This window comes from Triticum dicoccoides, chromosome 7A (genome assembly GCF_002162155.2).
Source record: "Triticum dicoccoides isolate Atlit2015 ecotype Zavitan chromosome 7A, WEW_v2.0, whole genome shotgun sequence".
NCBI classification, from domain to species: Eukaryota; Viridiplantae; Streptophyta; class Magnoliopsida; order Poales; family Poaceae; genus Triticum; species Triticum dicoccoides.
In genome coordinates, this window is record NC_041392.1 from 1,705,594 (window position 1) to 1,713,299 (window position 7,706).

The following is a 7,706-nucleotide window of genomic DNA, read 5'->3' on the forward strand; positions in this document are numbered from 1 at the left end:
CATAATATTTCACACAGCACATAATGACACAACAGGTACAATATTAGAAGATCATCTCAACAATACATAGATAGTCTTACATAGTCTCACAATTACTGAATATTAGATACCAAGTTCACAAAAGACACACTTAAAATAGGTAGTGGTTCACAGACTACATTTGAGACATACATAGTGGTTCAGACTCTTTTACACCTTAGAAATCACAGATACTGCCATCGATTTGTCCAAGCACAGTGCTGAATCGGTGCTTGCGAGTCAGGTCCTCCCCTTCATTCGGCAGCCATGCATCAGGCAGGCCTTCGACGAGCAGCGGACCACGATCAGTCACCTCCTTCATGTGACAGATCATAGGATACAACAGAGTCTTCTTCTTCCTCGGCGACGAAGGACCGTAGGATGAGGCCATTTCACGGTCGACGAACTCTTCAAGCGACTGTGGAGGAGGATCTATGCACAATGCCAGCATAGGCTCGGGTATCTCCACGTCCACCACTTTGCCAACTTTAGATGGGTCACGGAGCCACGCCATTACCTCCAGCTCGCGCCGATTCTTCGGCGGTATGATCTCTATCAACTCTCCGCCCAAGTCCTTCAGCAGGCCTTTCACTGACTGCTTCGACCACGCCTGATCGGGAAGGCCTTCGAAACTAAGCTTGCACTTGTACTCCAGAGCAGCCGGAGTGCCGCGAATCTCTCTTACCCAGCGCTCAAACTTGATCCACCGGCGGCAGCACCTCAACTTCATCGACGATTGGAGCACCACCGTGCACTTCTCCTCCGTTGAGAACAACAGCCACAGGTCATGAGGGGGGCAGGCCACCTCGATGCTCAACTCCGACGGCAGCACGCCAAAGCGCTCCTGGATGGCGGCCAGCAGTGCGGCCGGCGTCAGAGCCTCCTCGCCGTCTCCTACAGCAGTGGCCAGTAGGACGAGCCCGCGGTGGCGAGCCTCAAACGCATCCATGGATGGAGTGCGCGTTAGCATGACATGGCTCCTCTCCGGCCGGAGACAAGGCTCGCCCCAACGCCAAATCTCCTGCGGATAAGCCCGCGCCAGCAAGCTGCGACTCGATCCACCTCCGGGGACGAGCGCCGCAGAGAAGGTGCCGCCGTCTTCGCTCTCCGAACCGCCAGACAGGGTGGTGGAGGTGACGCTCGCGCCGCCCATCGAAGGATTTGGGCGACGAGATGCTAGGGATTGCAGGAGCGGAATTGGGGATTTTTTGCCCCAGGACGAAACGGCTACAGCCTTATCCACTCCCACGGGTGGATCCGAGCTGACTGGTGGGTCCCTGGCTGACGTGGCATACAGCGGAGTACGGTGTACGTCGTGCACGTGTAGAGCCAGGACTGGCGTTTCAAGCTCAGGGACCGTATTGACGACGTATTTTCATGTACCGGGACCGTATCGATGCAATACGCAAGTACCAGGACTGAAGTGGACGTAGCCAGCGAGTACGAGGACTATAGATGCAATTATCTCGACGCCGGCCTCATTCGGGCTCGTGGAAAAAAGAGAGAAGGGGATGGGGAAGAGCAAAGCGAGTCCCTGCGGTGCCGATGGCTGTTTCTCAAACAAAATCTGTGGTGTGTCTCGCGATCTGGCTCTACTCCCCTTCTTGCTTCCTCTCAATTTGTTTTGCGATCTTTCTCTCTCGAGCGGGCGAGAGGCCCTGCAGCCTTGCAGTGTCCGTGGTCACCAGCGAACAGTCGTTCCTCTTGCACGCAGAGGTACTAATCTATTGCTATCTTTCTCTCCCTGGCATATGTACTAAAAAGTGGAGCTCCCGCTGCTAATTTATCTCTCTTGCAATTCCCGGCCCTCTCTCCCCCTGACCATGCGTTGGCTGCTGCTTCTTCTCCCATGGCGCACCGGCTTCTCCCTATCACTGCGGTGGCTGCTGATGGCCCCTATCTCATGAGCTTCTCTCTCTCAGTATATGGTATAATGACTGACATGTATATTGGCCAATTTTCACGGATGGCTTGAATCAAAGAAGGCAGACTTCCGTACATCTACCCCTTCTAATTTGCTTCCTTTTTGTAATTCAGTTTTGAGAAGTTACAATGTGTGCTTGAGTGTGGCTTAGTGATACGCATACTTATAAATTCATGTCCTAATTACCTCTTTGATGTTTTAGTGCAATGGTAAAAGGTAAAGTGGGAGTGGGAGTGGCATTCAAATCTTTCCTTGAGTCTGTGAGATCAGGTTAGTACAAGGATGTAACAATGTTTACTATTATCATGCCCTCCACAGGGGCGGATCCAGCTATATGGCGAGGTTTGGCAGCCGCCATACCTAAAATTTGGCAAAAGTATTGCATATATATACTGTATGTATGAAGCTTTGAGCTGAGTCAATGGATTTTTGGTCAGTTTCGTCAATTTGGAGGATGAATACTCGCAGGGGGCAGGCAACTCATGGCCTAGAATGTATTTCGCCAGGTAGTTGTATTGTTACCTACGTGTTTCTGCCTCATTAGAGGCCTAACTGCCGCTGAAGGAGAGAATTAAGCAATATAGGTGACTTGCATCACATAAGCCCATGACCCACAAGCCCATGTTCTAAACGAGGACACCATTGGCAGTCAATTGCAAATCAATTCACATGTACTCCAGTTGATTGGACATGCTAAAAAAATGTACTAGTTGATTGGAGATACACGAGCTGTTTCGTTCAAGCACGGTTGATCAGGAATCGCCTTGCAGCCGCCCCTCAAGCTTGTCTCTAGCTGTGTGATGAGCAGTGCCAACTCCACGAAACCCAGAGCCTCACCGCTTTCCGTCTCTCCGATGAAGAAACTAGATCTAATCGGACTCAAATCGTCTGAGGTATTACAATATACAACTAGGAGCAACGGCTACTCCTCCAAACTCATGACAATGTATGTCTTGTTGTGATATTTGTCCCTACTACCGACCGACCGACCGACCCCTAGTCGGCTAACCCCTATGGCATGCAACAGAGGCAGCGATTACATAGCAACCACGCGATCTTTAGTCAGCGTGGTGGGCATGACAGCGATCACCGTCAAGAGAGGCAGCAAGCAGGAAAGTCACATAGTTATATGTTACTACATTGTTTTTTCCCCTCACAAACTCTGCCACACCTAAAAAAAATTCCTGGCTCCGCCACTGGCCCTCCATGTTCTTTTATGATTGTTCTGAGCATCAGTTTACCTGAAGCAACTTTGCCATATGCTACATTAAGAGGTGTTCAGCTTCTTCTAGAAATATTTTCTGTGTTATCATGGCGATTGCACCATGATTTACATATACTAGTGGCTGGGGCACCACCTGGTGGCGCCTCTTGAGGCGGAAATGTGCGCACTAATCAAGAGCGATAGCTTCATGTTGGTATTAGTTAACGTCCCTGTATGACATCTTTTTTCAGCGAGAAGACAAGCAATTGAAAAGAGCGATAGCTTCATGTTGGTTGTAAAGAGCAAGAGTGTGCATTGGTAAGCACGCGTAGCAGTAGTAGATTCAGCTGAGAACCGGAAAGAAATCAAAGAAAAAAGACAGAATCAGACGACTCAGCCCTGGAGCTTGCTTGTAGTGTTCTAGCATTTCCATTCTTGAGCATGGCCTCCAGGGAAGGAAACAGATCTATGCCACCAAAGGGGCAAAGGGTGGCAGCTCTTCATGCCTGAACATACTCTGAGGCATTAGCATCATGTAGAGGTGATACATCATAAGAATTACATAGGCATATATACAAGCTGACCAACCTGTCCAGCAGATCGACACAATTCACATGCCTCTTCTAATCTTCCAGCTCTTAAAGAGAGTCCAGATATCTTCTAAAAGCAATTCATCTTGCTTCTTCTTACACATAAAGGAAAGGTGAGTTCTGATTTTACTAAATGAAAATTCTAGTTAATTCACCAAAGATGATTAATGAGAAGAGATCTTTAACAGCTGAAAGAGATTTGTCTTCTTTATAATGTTGTTAGTCCAATAATTATTGCTTCAACATAAAGGATTAAATTTGAAGGTTAGGTACTGCATGCACAGTTGTCCAAGGCATCCTCTGTTAAAGTGAGAATATGAGGTGAAAGATGGTGTGTTATCACATAAAGAGTATGAAAAATAATTCTTGAAAGGCCAAGTGGAACCAATTATAATGCATACTTGTAGCATTTAGATATCATAATAAATTGTTAGCAGTATTATGAAAGGATCTTTACACTGTATTTGAGATAGATACCAAATAGCCTACCTTGTATTCCCTCCGTCCCATAATGTAAGACGTTTTTTGACACTAATGAGGAAGAAGTTGGGCTACTTTAGAGTTGGAGCATCAACATCCACATGCTTCACTATATTAGAATCATTATTCCTTCTCTTTCGGTACCTTTGTGTACGATGCCAAACACCAAAACATGGTAGATATGAACCAACATGAGATCCTCTCACCTACAGAATAGAAATATAGCACCACAAAAAATGTGTGTATCTGTACCATCAATTTGATCATGAATAGTAAGTTAAAGCATCACCTACTTCTTAAATACTCAGTTACTCTAGAGCTCATTGTGTGGTTAAAATACAAAAGCAAGGTCACTCAAGGAAGAAAAATAACTACTGAAATTTAGACGATCAGGACAAATCTTCCACTTCATAGAATGGAATTGTCCTTCACCCTCACGCAGAACCTATAAGATCTCTCTTCATCAGACCAATTGAGCAGCTAAAGACGAACAATTGAAATAATGGCCGGTCAGTATGTCATATGTCAAATTGCATTAGCATGGCATATTAACAAGCCCTTTACCTGTACTAATGGAGTCCTAGCAGAATTTTGAATCACTTTCCCATCTACACAGGAAGGTTTTGTCTGAAACAGGTCAACTCCGATAGAAGAGGAATTTTCCCAGTGAGGGTTCACATACCTGAAATAAACAACATGGTCATGTGTTTGCTGACAATGAAATCCGACATGTTATTCGTTCGTATGTTTCTAACAGGTTTTCAAAGGTGCCAAATGTTTGTTAGGTTAAGAGAGGTGCAAACACAAGTAAAAAAAGGAAAATGGATTTACCAAAAAACTATATAGGACCTCTGCTGCTCCTGAAGCGTGCGTCCATCTCAACATCAATATTCTTCATGCCGTCAAAGACGAGGAGGAGAGTGGCGTCCGCTTGTCCAGCGAGCCAGCTGCCACAATTCAACCCTGCTAGATCCCATCAAAGTAACAAGAACATTGTAGCCACCCTCAACACCAAACCACTTGACATTTGAAATCCCAGGTGCACAATAAAAAAATGTACGCCATCATCATAACAGCAAAAAATATCTTAAATTTATTGTCCAAGGAAAGCAAATGGACGGGTATTACTTCCGCCCTGCAGTACCATGTACAACTTTGACTCATATAGAAACTGAGGATGCTTCGCCTTCACATTTTCCTGGACAGAGCAAAAGCATAAGGCCTTATCAGTTCTTCTGCCTTATCGACTTCTCCTATCCTCTCTTTTATGTACTCTCTCTGACGTTTAATTCTTGGGACTAAAATGAACTAATGCAAGATTGCAAATGCAGGAGACCTTACAAAGCTCAGTGCATATAAAAGCTACCATTAATCCTTGGCAGAAAATATTTTTCAGCAGATTGAAGTGATCAGTAAAGAAGTTTGGGAAACATAAGCCTGAAGAATATACTTTCGTTATTGTACTTCCCACAAGAGTGATACATAAAGATTGCCAGACTAATCTTTGGCCCTTTTTTTTCTTCAGAAATCGGCAATTATCAAGTTAAATACCAAATAGAAATACTTGCACCCATATCAAAGAGGAAAATACTGGCAGTAAAAGCAATACTGCCACTGATTATAAACTCACAAGCTTAATCGCGACCTCCTCGTTGGTATGCACTTTAGTACCTGCACCGGCAACCCTGAGCAAGGAAAACACACTTAATCAGTAATGCCGTAGACACAGCACAAAGGCAAGAGCTTTAGCTGCTTCCTAAATTTATTAACAAATTATTTCAAGCAACAGACAATGAATGCATAATACCTTGCTCGAAACAAAAAAAACTTGCAACAGAGTTGCTGCAGATTCATTCACTTGGCGCCTTACAAGGGGGTCACCTTGAATCATGAACTGTTGTTGACTAATAAATCAGTAAATCACTAGAGAGGTAACTCAGTGTTCGGATCAGACTGGGCATTGAGGTGGTGTACATAGAACAGCCTTGCATGGTTAACGGCTGCAAAGTAGAGACATATGTGCTCCTCGAGGTCAGCGAGCTGGCATAGCAGGCTAGGATGGTTCTTCCGGAGCTGCCGCACCACCTCTTCGATGGAGTGGTGCTGCCCCCTCCCGCGCTCAAGCCCTAGCCTTACCAAGATCTTGTCACCCTTGACAGTGGCGTGGAGCCCCAGCCGTTCAATGGTGTCCACGTCATTGTTGAGCACATAGGCGCCCCTGGCCGCGGTGTCAAGCCGGTCCACGTGTTGCTGCAGGCGTTTCATCCAAGTGGGGTTGAGCAGCAAGAACCACGCGACGCTGCACAGGCAGGAGCCGCTGCCAACAATGCGGTCATGGCGTGGGTGGCGATGACGAGACCAGCGATCGCAGCTCCCGTCGTGCAGGCGATGAAGCGGATGCCAGACCCGCGCGTCACGCACCGGAACAGCCGGTTCTTCCGTTGGGCCTTGAGGAGGCGGAGGTCGAGATGGGTTTTGAGGCAAGCAAAGCTCCGATGCATGCCCTGGAAGCTGGCTTCGGGGGGCAGGAACGGGTTGGGTATTTTGTCGAACAGGAGGAAGGCGTCAAACGTGCAGTTACAGTGCGGCATGGCGAGAGGGATCAGCGCGAGAACATCCGTGATGCACCCTAGAGCACCCGTGCACGACGCGGCGCCCGACCGAGGAAGAGGCAGTGCAGCGACGCGTTGTGTGTGCTGCGGAGGTAGTCCGCGGCGAGGCGGGTGAGCTCCGTGTAGGGCGCGTCCCCGAGCGCGCGCCTCCACCACTGCGTCCTCCGGACGGAGCATGCCGGCGAGGGTGCTCCTATCATCATCCTCCTCGTCTTGGTCGCGCCGTCAACCCGTTGGCCGTCTCCACCTCGAGCACGGTCGCGCGAGCTCCGGGAGCCCTATGTCGCGGCCAGCTCAGAGCCGTGCTTCTGGACGACGAGCACGTGCCCATCGGCCGCGACGACGAGCTAGAGCCGTCACGGCGCGGACCTGGGAGCGCCGCCGCCTACTCTGCTCGATCTTGATGTGCCGGCCTCGTAGACAAGAGAAAAGGGCGGCGGCAGCGCTGAGCGCCGGATCTGATCGGGGATGCTGCTGCTGCTGCCGCGGTTGTGGTCTCTCATGCTCGTGGTTCTTCTCCGATGGCTCCCCCAGATCTGGCAACGCTGAGAGAAACGAGCACAGGAGGCGGCGGCTGTGTTGGCGTGCGTGGGGAGGCGATGAGGCTGATCTTTTTGTCTCGCTCTTTTCTGCCCACCCAATAGCTAACTTGTTTTTTATTTTTGTCTTCTTGTGATGACGTGGATGCAGCGAGGGGTCGCCCTTACCGCGACTGTTAATGGGTTCAATGGAGTGAAGCGATAACATAGACAACGGGAGGCAAACAAGAATTTAGTCTACTGGAGTAACCGAGTAAGTGTTGCATATTATGACCGAAAATGCTACACCTAGGTAAAGCTACGTAACCAACCTACGTAACCTTCCTATTTAAACTCTCC

General features: G+C 48.2%; 1 pseudogene; it reads right to left on the minus strand.

Moving 5' to 3' along the window:
• Positions 1-6,139: 6,139 nt before the first annotated feature.
• Positions 6,140-7,331, minus strand: LOC119329808 (annotated as a pseudogene).
• Positions 7,332-7,706: the final 375 nt, after the last annotated feature.